Consider the following 12,216-nt stretch of genomic DNA (forward strand, 5'->3'; position numbering starts at 1 on the left):
TACAGAGTGGGCCCACAGATTTTGCACATCACCAGAGAGATGGCGTTTGTGCTAGAGAGTGGCCCCACAGATTTTGCACATCTCCAGAGAGATGTTGCATGTGCTAGTGAGTGAGCCCCACAGGTTTCGCACATCACCAGAGGGATGGCGATTGTGCTAGAGAGCGGGCCCACAGATTTTGCACAATCCAGAGAGATATTGCATGTGCTAGAGAGCGGGCCCCTCGGGTTTCACACATCACCAGAGAGATGGCGCTTGTGCTAGAGAGCGGGCCCCTTGGGTTTCGCACATCACCAGAGAGATGGCGCTTGTGCTAGAGAGTGAGCCTCACAGATTTCGTACATCACCAGAGAGATGGCGCTTGTGCTGGAGAGTGAGCCTACAGATTATGCACATCACCTGAGAAATGGCTCTTGTACTAGAGAGCGGGCCCCACAGGTTTCGCACATCACCAGAAAGATGGCGCTTGTGCTAAGACTGGGCCCACAGATTTTGCACATCACCAGAGAGATGTTGCATGTGCTAGAGAGCGGGCCCACAGATTTCGCACATCACCAGAGAGATGTTGCATGTGCTAGAGAGCGGGTCCACAGATTTTGCACACACACTTCAGTTAGTCCTTGTCCCTCCTCTGTATTTGCTTGCTCGAAGCTGGCTGATGAAGAGACCTCATCACTATTCTTTCTTTGTTTAGGGGGTGACATTTGTCAGGATACCATCATTTCCACTGCTCTGCGCCCCATATTTTGAGCACAATCAGGAGCCGTATGCCAAGAAAATCTGGCGAGGGGTGTAAGCTGCTGATGAAGCATGTGGCGGTCGTTGGTTGAATCTCGTCCGTCTGTCGAAGCTCGGTCCGTCTGTCCAGGCCCAATACTGCAGAACTCTTCTTCCGCTCCCCATTTTAATGATCCGCTCCATCCTTCTAGGGTCCTGGTAGTCGGGGTGTCTCTGTACTGTTACCACTATATGTCCCCCTTCAGGTGCCAGACTCTTAAAAATGCAACGCTTCCTTTTTAAGGCCGTCCACTTCACCGAATGAAATCATATTTTGAGAGATACATCTAGGCGATCACCTAGACCTGTTGTCCTAAAGCCGGGCATTGCCTCCGGAGTTTATATAATTCCCCCGCATGCTTCTTGGGTGTGTTCGACCCTGTATTTGTTTTCACCTGGGTCACGGCTGTTCCATAGTTTTCACAGCCTGCTTTGTGCTCTTCTGCATTTGGGCATGGAATAAGGTACACACATCTTTTATGTTCCTCTTTTGTGGTTATTTTAAGCCTTTCCACAGATAAGAGTGCATGTTTTATTCTTCACACGGGTCCAAAGTGTCAAATCACCCCCACCCCCCGGAAGTGCAGCGTTTATCCTTGACACTTACTTTACTGACCCATGCATAGCTTTTATTCCTCAGCCATGCCTGTACTTTACCGCCGTTAACAGTGCAGCGCTGCGCCCTTTGTATTCTTCACTGACAGATCATGAGCTTCATAGCTCTTCCAGCTGGGGCCGCGCTCCAACCCATATCTTAGGATATCTACCAAAGAACGTGCTTACGGGGGAATTAATGTTCATGAAATGTGGCATAAAGGATAGCATACTCTTGGTCATTCTGAACATCGCCTGGATTGTCCTCTTTAGTGTGTCGACCAGCCAGCCTTACTTCGCCCTATTTGGAGGTTGTCACCGTGGTGCAGTCAGTGGTCGAAGTGGGGGGGAAAAGTAGGTGAACTGTAGGCGGAGAATCAGAGGGCAGGAGTAACCCGTGGTTGGTTCATTGGGCGGAGTCAGAGGTGTGGCAGAGAGAGCAAAACATCCCACTTTTCAGTATTTTTTCTCATTTCCCTAACGGCTTCCATATGTCCTTAATTAAAGTTGTAGTCCTTCTTCTATTTTTGTGAAATGTCGCGGTTTTTGGCTTTAAAATTCTGGTGACCGTATCTTACCCGCCTCGGCCCCACAGTCCTATCCCAGCCCATACCCGAGCACGGACCCCCGTGACGTGGATTGAATGTTTCCTGCAGTCCTGGGTGCTTGCTGTAATCCGACTGGAGCGCCGGGTGCTCGTGGCCTCCCCCCCGCCGCCTGTTGACACTAAACAAACAGTTACACACATGTCCCTTCTGACTCCGAGCAGCTTTACGGCATCTTTGAAATGAAAGGGATTTACTATATAAAACTGCCAGCTCCCCTTGTTGGGCGCTCCATATTTGGTGTCATTCTGGGCCTCTTCCAGTTTGTTTTAAAGCTTTTAATTTATTTCGTACATTCCAGGAATTCTTGGAACAAAACACCAGTGCCCTTTATTCTAGCTGTTTCCTACCCTTGTCCTCCAAGAGAGGGTTGCGGCTAGGCTTGGGTCCTGGCGGTGTGAGCAGTCTCTGGGGCTTCATTTCAGACCCTTGCAGGCCTAGTTTTTCTGTAAGACCCCTGGGTGCAGCCCTAGGTTGCTTCCAACCTGTAGAGGTGGCAGCAGCCATGCCATGTGTTTCTGAAGCAACTAGTAACAGAAATCAAGAGTAGAAGGAAATCTAGTATGGAGCAACCATCCCTGCAAATGTGCTTTGCACTTCGCCAGCGGTATAAAGCGCTACATAAATGCAACTACAATACAGATGGGGATGCGTTAAATCAGATATTATATCACTGATTGATTTTGTAGTTCATTAAAAGTACTCCACAAAATGTGCAAAAATAGAGAATCAAGTGTCCGTTTTCTCCTTATTTACACAGGCGTCAAAATCATTGATGACCGTTGCTGTGTGGAAGGGGGCCATGGCGCCTTCAAGACGCTGCCCGCCGCGTTACTTTACTTGGTCAAACTCCTAAATTCTCGATTGCACCCCAGATTTTTGCTCTGACTCCCCTATCTGATTATTCAAATGCATATGGCTGTTATGTAATTAGAGTTTGTAAAGAGCATGTATGCTCAGGGCTTCAAGGCGCTGTAGAGGATAATAGCACAATCTTCACCGTTTGGGCCAGTGCAGGTTTTACTCTTATTGAAGTAAGCGGAGGCCACAGTAGTGCTCTTTGTGGGGGTGTCTGCATTTTGAGATGGGGCTACTGCACCCCTAGTGTCTCCCTATGTGGCTGATAGTGCTACAAAAGCACAAAGCAAACTAGACAAACTCAAGGGCTCTCTCATAGGGAATTACCCACTGTCCGGAGCTTCTCATTCTCTGTGTCATGCCACACAGTATGTGACGTAAAAACCGTATTCACAAAAAAAGTGTTAGCCATGCCCTCACACAAGTATCATGCTTCATCATTGGGCCATGCCACATTCACCAGAGAAAGTTCTAGTGGTGAATGGGCTCCCCGTGGTTACAGGGAGTACTTCTTTTGGGGGTTAGGTAGGAGGTACGGGGTGGGGGATTCAGTGGAACCAGGACCTAGAAACTTGAAAATCTGTATGCCCTAAACCCAGGGATTTAATTTTAATATGAGTGAGCCTAAGGGATGGTTAAAAACTATAGTGCTGCATGAAACTGACCATTATACCTGCATCGTAATGGGCCAACATGTTTCAGCCGTTAGCATGGTCCCACTCAGGGTCCCAGGCTTTCTTCAGGCCCTAGATCCCTACTTTCCTAACTCTTGTCTATCGTGGTGTACATTCATCCATCAGCAAGCGACCATTCGTTACCTATGAGTACAGTCCTGCTGGGCCCTGTATGCTGAGTTTTCCATTTATGATGGCCCCTAACTTTAAATAAAGCGGGTGTAATGTACTTCAGGTATTCTTACATTCTGTCGCACGCAGATGATCATGCGAGTGATGTCTCCACATCACAAGCATGATCACGTGTCTTGTTTGTGTTTAAAATGTAATATTTTCCCAGGAGCTTCACGGCCACATTCTTTCTCCATGGTTTCCACGGCCGTATCTTTTGATACAGTTGTGATTACATGGAGAACATACCTGCGGCCGGAGGGCTCCTGCTTTATTATAAATAAATACTTCAAAACTTACAACGTCTCTGCTCGTTCATCCGCACTTGACAGAGGGCCCCATTGATGGGGTTTGCAGAGACACCCGCGTATTCACACTTTCGTCAAAGGTGTTTCCCTCAGGATTACCTATATGCTGCTGCTTTAAATTAGCGGGTGTGTGAGGCCGTGCCGAACATTTTCTTTGTGGATCTGGTTGGTCCTTCGCATACTGTGAGAGACAACACAGAGAATGAAGAGCTCCTGGACATGGGTCATTCCCTATGAGAGACCTTCGGGTTGGTCACATTCGCTTTGTACTTTTGTTGTACTTATGAGGGAGGACACAAATGTTGACAGCTTGGACTTATGAGGAAAAACGTAAACGTTGACAGCCCGCTTTCCTCTCATCCACGTGGACAAACTTCAACATCTGGTAAATTAGGTACATTTGTGAGTGCAGCTGAAAGTGCTACGTCTTGTAGGCAGAAGTACTTCCGTAGCCTACCCTCCGTGATGTTCATGTGTGCCATGGCCCTAATTTAAAAGTGAAAAAAAAGGGCTTTCCTTCCCAATTTTCTTTAGCAAAAACCTCCATTACGGAGGTGTAATGATCCTCCCACATATCTGGGCTCTGGTGCACTGCAACTGCTGCACTGTTGAAAGTTTTGCCCCGTCTGCTGTCATCTTTCCCCATTCCAATTGGGCCTGGTTTCTAGGAATTTTCATCTGCATGGGCCAAGGGTTCGTTCGGGTGGGCCAATTCGGGCCCAATTTTTGTAAATTCTGTAGATAGCCTACAAACCCAGGATTTTCCTTATATCTTATTCGAAACAGGCATACATTGACCAGAGAGTTGTTTGAGAGTGAGAGCTGGTGTCTATACTCAACAGCCCAACTCATAATTTCCAGCAGGCTAGGCTTTAGCACCAGCAGCAGGACTCCAAGCAGAGTGTATTAGTAGTTCAAGGTTAAAGAGGTCCCCGTTACCACACCTAAGCCTTGACATTTTCAGTAGGAAGACTGGCTCTGAAAGCTTGAGCCTGGAGCCTGGCTCTGGTTCAGCTTTAGGTCTTGTTGGACCTTAAAGCTCATAATCAGCCAAGCTTTGTACCTTCTGCCTGCCACCCTCAATCTACCCAGGATGTGGCATTACTGCAAGAGCATCCAACGTTGGAACTGAACCAGCTAGGTTTGATTCTCTGCGTTGGTTCAACATCATGTGATTCCTGGCAAATCTCCAGTGCCTAAAAGAAATGAATGTGACCTTGTATAATGTAACTGGTGTTCATGTAAAGCGCTTCAATATGTCCAGGTCGAGTTCACACTATATAAAAACAGCAGAAATCTGCACAAAGTGGTAAAAACAAAGCAATAATGTAAAAAGGAGAGTCAGATAGCCATTTAAAGGCTGATTTATAGAAAGTGAAAAAATAAAACCTGGATATAAATTGGAGCTTCTCCATTACTATTTTGTGAGCTTGGGCAAACATTTTTTTTTCACCAAAACTCGCTTTTCTTCATATTTGCGCATGAAAGCACGTTCAAATACACAAATCTGAAATCAAACTATACAAAAACCTATTGTGTTCGATTTAATAGACTAATGCTGCTCTATTATATCTGGGCCACATACAAGGTCCACATGACCACTGTCTTGTCTCTTGGTTCCCTAATGGCACTGTTACCAGTGTGGGACGGGGTAGGAATGACTATAAGCAAATGTATAAAAACGATCACTTTTAATAAGTAGTTTTAAGTGCAGCGCTTAATTGTAACATTAATGTCAAAGCTTCCACGAGTTAAAAAAATAAAAGAAAATTGAATTTTGAAGAAACAGTTTAATATTATACATGATGTTTGTTGTATGTTTCACATAGCAAACATTTTCAGGGCTCGGCTTGTACATCAGCTCTTAGCTCGGCTATCCCTGTTACTTTGTTTTCCCGCCCAACTCTGCCCCCAAAACACACCACTCAGTTTCAGTTTTAAAGACAGTGGACATTTGTTTTTTATGTGCAGTGGTTGAAATTGAGGAAGCATTTAAGAGGTGCCTGCTCCATGGCCTCTTCGCCCCTGACTGGGTGGGCCAAAGGTCATGTTTGGGTGGGCCTGGTTCAATAGTGCTTCGAAGTAACCAGAAAGAGGTAGGAAACACACAGTGTTCTCTACACACTAACTTCATGAATCCCCCCTTGCCTGGGAGCGTGTGTCTGTTGCATCTTTCATCCTGTCTCCCATGGCCTCGCCCCTTCTCCTCCACCCCTCGTCCCCACATTGTTGTGCCCAATGGATCGTATTCGGAAGTGTGCTGTGACAACCGACCGTTGAACCTGACATGCACCATAAAGACCACAGAAGGGAACTCTTCGCACGCGTGTTCCTGTTTGCGGACGGGTTTCACGTGGCCGCCACATTTTGTGGGTGGGTGTGGAGCCCTGCAGCTGGCTCCAGAGCCGGCAGCAGGTGATGAGCCCTGGCTGTCCCCTCGCCGGCCGCAGGGCGGCAGCACCGGCGGTCGGAGCCCTGGGGGAGGCTGCCCGGTGGCCAGGCTGGGACAGACGGCAGTGCAGCTGGCGCGGCTGTCAATGCTGCCTGTGGAGCCGTGCCCAGCCCAGCCGCCAGCGGACCGAGGGAGAGCCACGCAGACGTGAACAGGTACCCTCACACCTCGGCGCCCTCCCGTGCGTGGGGCGCATGGCAGTCTAGTCCCAGCCATAAGCAGCAGGCTGCTGCACGCCCCTTCCCTCCCTCTTCATACAGTGGCGGGGGCTGCCCGGTGCGCGGCGTGACAGGGCTCCCTGCGCCGCCTGTCAGCGGTGGGTGCCTGCTTGTGTCAGGGGCAGCGGCAGCAGGTTGATGTGCGCGGGTGCAGACAGGTTTCATGACCCCGCAGGCATCTCCCCTTCACCTCTGCCGGGCACAACTCCCTCGTGGAGAAGTCGCTCCTTCCTCCCTTTGTGTGCAGAGCATGCTGCCACACGGGCAACCCCAGAGCATGGGCAGTGCCCCTGAGCTGCGACTGATCCCCCCCCTCGTTCAGGCTCTGTTCTCTAGCTAGTGCCTTCTTCTTCCAGTTTCATGCAGCGCTTCCGCTTGCCAACTTAACTAGTCTCTCGGGCTGGCATCACTCTTATCACGGTCCCAAAACAAACTGCATTCTTTGTGTTTTTACTGTGCAAACAGCAGGTGGACCTACAGCCTCCTATAGATGACTGTGATCTGTACAATGGGTGCTTGTGGTCACCCCACGGGCATTGTCTCCTCTAGTTCCTCCAGCTGTTGGGCATTCTGTTTCATTCTCTGTGAAATTAACCTTCTCGTGATACACTGGTGTCACATGGGCAGGGACTTCATCAGGTGAAGGGATCGGTACCAGCTTCTGGGGTACGAATAGCCCTGTCACCAGCTTCACGCTCGCTGACCCTTTAGTAACATACCTGAAGTGGACAAGTCTGTCCACGCGAAGCAATGACTGCCCATGACTTACGTGCCTGCGTTGAATATCGACGCGCTCATCCTCTTTACATTTCTTTGTAAGGCGGTGGCCCACAGCAGAGTCTAGTCTGCCATTGCTAGGCCAAGATCACTTCACTTGTTATCGCTACATGACCCGTGAGCCAGTGAGGTGTTCATGAGTTCGAGTCTGGCCTAGGCAGACTCAGCCTTCCATCCTTCCGAGGTGGGTAAATTAAGTACCATAATATGGGGCCCACAACAGTGTATACGTGTGGTAAATGGCATCCGAACCAATATGTGAGTAGTTTGTGCTGCCGTTGCATCTATTTTGAGACGCTAGTACTGCTGGTTCTTGGGCCTCACTTGTGTGCTTCCACTGCTGTTTTGTGTGTGGTGATGGAAGCTTGCCTTGCCTCCTGCCTGTGCTGTCTGTTCAGTGTGCGTGATTGATGCTTGCACTGCTGCAGGCCCTGCTGGACCTGTTTTGTGTGTGGTGATGGAAGCTTGCCTTGCCTCCTGCCTGTGCTGTCTGTTCAGTGTGCGTGATTGATGCTTGCACTGCTGCAGGCCCTGCTGGACCTGTTTTATGTGTGGTGATAGAAGCTTGCATTGCCCACATGCCTATTCTGTACCTGTTCAGTGTGTGTGATTGAAGCATGCACTGCTGCTGGCCCTGTTTTATGTGTGGTGATAGAAGCTTGCCTTGCCACCTGCCTGTGTTGTATCAGTCCAGTGTGTGTGATTGACGCTTGCAGTGTGGCAGGCCTTCTGGACTTGTTTTATTTGTGGTTATGGAAGCTTGCCTTGCCCACATGCCTGTTCTGTACCTGTTCAGTGTGTGATTGTAGCTTGCACTGCTGCAATCGGTGATGTAACTACTTTGTGTTAGCAAAGCTTGGACTGCTGTTGCATGTAACGTGTCTGTGAATGAGGCCTGCTTTGCAACTGCACATGCTCTGCCTGTCTGTGAGGGGAAACTTATTTTGCTTGTACCCAGGCTCCGCCTGTTCTGCTAGTAGGGGTGCGTGTCCTACTGCTCTCTGTGCTGTAACTATTTTCTCATTGAAGCTTTCACTGCTGCTGCATGAGCTGTACCCGTTCTCTCAGTGTGAGTTAGGGAAGCTTGCACCACTGTGAGGTAAAGGTGTCTTGTTGCTGCTGTACCCAACTTGTACTTTGCGTAAGGAAGCTCGTACTGCAGCTGCATGTACCGTACTGTTTTGTCAATACCGCTTAGGTTGTTGGATCCAGTAGGGTTGAGTACCTTCGGATGGATATTTTGGGTTCATCCTTCCTGTTGACTGATCTTGGTAGGTTAAGTACAGCAAGCCTAAGAAAACCCTCAGATTGCCAGCTTTGTCTGAGACCTCGAAGCCAAACATTTTTCCTGGTATCCTGATATCTGGATCAGTCGCGCTTAAAAGCATAACAGTTGCATCACCTATGAGATCTATATGTTTGAGGTGCTTGCTGATCCATGCACCCTTTTGGGGTTCTGTGGACCCACCTGGTTCCCTCCGAGTGGAGAGGGCCACATGCTGGCACCTGGGGTTCTTTCTTGACCGCAAGCTATCACTAGAACACCATATTAACACGCTTTTCACAAATTGCAAACTTCCATCCCTGCCATAAAAAAGAATACACACTTATTTTCCTACAATGAACTGAGGAAAGCTGTTCAAGCACTAGTTATTTCCAGATTAGAAATGGGCAATGTGATCCCAGCTGACCCTATCTGGCCTTCCGAAGAGCGCCCTGCTACCCTCCATATGCGGTCCTTCATTCCTCAGCTAGGTTGATCATTGACAAAAGTACATTTGACCAGATCACCCCAAGCCTGAAGGACCGTTGCTGGTTTCCACTATAGGCTCAAATTAAATTCAATCTCTGTTGCTTAACCATCAAAGTCTTACACAATGACTCCTCCAAGTACATTTTGATTTACTGAAATTCTTTGGATGTGCAAGAAAATCCAGAAGCTAAGACTTCCTTATGTTAGCTCCTCAAAAAATGTAAACCGCTGTTTCTTAAAAATCAATACTTTTGTGGATCCGCCTGCTAACTGGAACAACCTTCCAATCCAGTTAAAAATGGCACCTGACAGGCTCTCCTTCCAGAGGAGACTATTGTCTTGTCTTTTTACAAGGTGCTTTGATTGAAGTAACACTGAATCGACTTACGCTACTCTGGCTCTTTTTTTATGGTTCATGGAACTACCTACTCCAACCCTCAATTACTCACCTTCCTCATGTCTAAAAGCACCACCTGTTTAGCTTGGTCCTCATGGGCACGATTGTTCTCATAACCGTGTTCACTAACATCTCCCACCCCTCGCCCTGCTCACTTGATTTCCATTTCCATTCTGTTCCTATTTCTGTTGATTTGTGATTGATGTTAAGTGTTAGCATATTTATATCACACATAGCTTATGTTCGATGTACAGCACGCAAATACCACCCAGTGAAGTGGTTAACCCCCCTGCACCCAGAGTTAAATGTCTTTTTTCGCCCCTAATATCTTGTTGCGATTGGTGTCCTACGCTCGGCTCCTGCTTGCTGCTTTACTCCTAGTTTGAACTGCGTGAGAGTCGTCACAGTGATTCCCTCTGCTGGGCCTGTGCCTCACCAGTGGCGCCTACAACTATAAAAATATGGTGACGGCGTCAAACTCTCCATATACTGCGCTCCCGGGTGCGTACTTCTATCCCCAATCAGCGTCCACGAGCAGGACAGGGAAGGACTTCCTGCCTGCTCAGTGGACACCAATACAACCAATCCTGGAGCTGCTCTCATGCTAAAATCAGCTACAGGATTGGTGCGAGCAGGCTAACCCAATGCTGATTTTGAGGCTGGGACCCTGTGCCAGCAACCCCCTTGCTGTTTACAGTTGGATTGCTGGGTTTACAGTGCGCATGTCTGATTTGCAGTAGCAATAGAGCAGGCCAACCTAACATGCGCTCTGCAGGGGCAGCTGTAATCCTGCAGTTGAAGGATCCAGCCCCGCCCCTGCCCTTGCACTGTGGCATTTAAGTAAAATTGCCTTGACATGCCATTTTACGTATTTGTGGGTGCCTGCTGCACTCGCAGCAGGTGGGGCAACGCTCCTCCACTCAAACGGAGGAGCTACCCCTGGTCTCAACCAGTCACCATGCAGTTGAAGCCCAATGATTACTGTGTTACTCGCTCAGTGTTGTCAATAACACTCTCTAAGTGTGCCAGTAGCTTTGATGCATTGACTTACAGTGCTCTGCTTTCGAGTAGTGCACCACGATTTCAACCCCTAGCCCACTAGCAGAGTTTTAGTATACCTGCCCAGCAAGGAGCACAACCGGTGTATATTTCACAGACCACGCATGGGTCACCAGCCCATCATACAAGCACTGCTGTGTTTCTCTGTTACTCGAAGTGTCTGCATCTGTGCTGCATGCCTCCATGCTCTTGGAGTGATGGGGACAATTTCAGGTGGGGCACCGCCAAAATGCTGTAGGTTGAGTTGCCGCTGGTATTGGAGAGAGTGGAGGATGGGTAGAGGAGAGGGTTGTAAGCTTGAGAGGAAATGGTTGGCCAGAATGCGCACCTATGACATACCCTGTATTCTCCTACAGTTTGAAATAGTCTTCCCTGACCCAGGATTTACCCATCTACATGTTCACCCACATCTGAACTACCATTATTCCCTGCGGCAAGAGGATAAGAAAAATATTTAGACTGCCACATTCTACAGAAGTGAAAACTAAAAGAAAAAAGTAAAACACACACTTCAAAAACAGTAGAAGCATCAAAACTTTCCACAGAAAAGGTTAAGCCCACTCATCTCCGCCGCTTAAAAGTTTTGGTGAGGTCCGCCAATAAGAGGCTGAAAAAAAGTAGGCAGGAGGGTCCCAAAGCATGCTTCCCCATGTAGTTACCCATAGTAAAATGGAACAGCATGCACTGCTTATTACTTTATGACATTCTATGACATCATTGATAACATCAGTGCAACATCTGAAATTACATAATTGTTGAGAACACTGTGCATGATGAGGCACGAGTTAATTGAGTTTCTGAGGCTTTTAAAAAATCTATTAAGTAAGATATTATAATGATACCTAACTGTATCATCACTTTAACCTTTATTTTTCTGTGTGTGTGTGTGTATGTGTATATATATATATATATATATATATATATATATATATATATATATATATGTATATATATATATATCCCTGGCTGCCCAAGCTTTTCACCATGCTTTTAGTTGAGTTGTGTCCTTTGCCTTTATGATCTTTTAATGTTTTCTCATTTTTTACCTTTCTCACATTGTCTCTCAGACATTTTTTTATGTTCTTGTTATTGTCATCTACTCAAAAATAGAAAGAACAAAAGGTTGTGGCTGCATATAGAAAATGTTGTGTCCTGAAGGGCAAAGTTAAGTGTACTGGGGCCAAGGGGCAAAAGCGGCGCCCCTCTGCTGCAGCAAAGAGGAGCATTTACAGCGAGTGGAGAAGAGGCGGTGGATAAGTGATAGGAAGGGTTTTTTAGGGTTAAAGGAAGGGTAACCTTAATAGGCAGTAATAGTTTTTTTTAGGGTTCAGGAATGAGGAGAGGTAAGGATTAGTAAGGGTTTTTTAGGGTTAAGAGAAGACTGGAGAAAAGGGATAGTAGGAGTTTTAGGGGTTCTGGGATGAGCAGCATTAAGGGGTAGTAAAAAGTTTTTAGGGTACGTGTAGATAAATTAAAGAATATATGTAATAAATGCGGCTTTTCAGGTTCAACATTTTGGGAATGGTCATAGGTAATAATGTAGGACGTGACATTACTTCGACACTTTCAGCGA

At 47.4% G+C, this 12,216-nt stretch overlaps 1 protein-coding gene and 1 long non-coding RNA gene across 9 annotated transcripts in view; one reads left to right on the forward strand and one right to left on the reverse strand.

The window, feature by feature from the left end:
* The window catches only part of LOC147730321 (uncharacterized), a 280,470-nt gene that overhangs the window by 82,141 nt on the left and 186,113 nt on the right, over positions 1-12,216 (reverse strand). The window lies entirely within an intron of this gene.
* The window catches only part of MYO18A (myosin XVIIIA), a 778,205-nt gene that overhangs the window by 25,214 nt on the left and 740,775 nt on the right, over positions 1-12,216 (forward strand). For 6 of the 8 annotated variants that reach the window (XM_086955114.1, XM_086955128.1, XM_086955120.1 and 3 more), the window contains exon 1: positions 6,457-6,594. The exons of the other annotated variants lie outside the window; for them this stretch is intronic. The gene's annotated coding sequence lies outside the window, so the exon portion shown is untranslated. Of the gene's footprint in view, positions 1-6,456; positions 6,595-12,216 lie in introns of those variants that run through there. 8 annotated transcript variants of the gene reach the window in all.

This window comes from Lissotriton vulgaris, chromosome 2_1, assembly GCF_964263255.1.
Source record: "Lissotriton vulgaris chromosome 2_1, aLisVul1.2, whole genome shotgun sequence".
Taxonomy (NCBI): Eukaryota; Metazoa; Chordata; class Amphibia; order Caudata; family Salamandridae; genus Lissotriton; species Lissotriton vulgaris.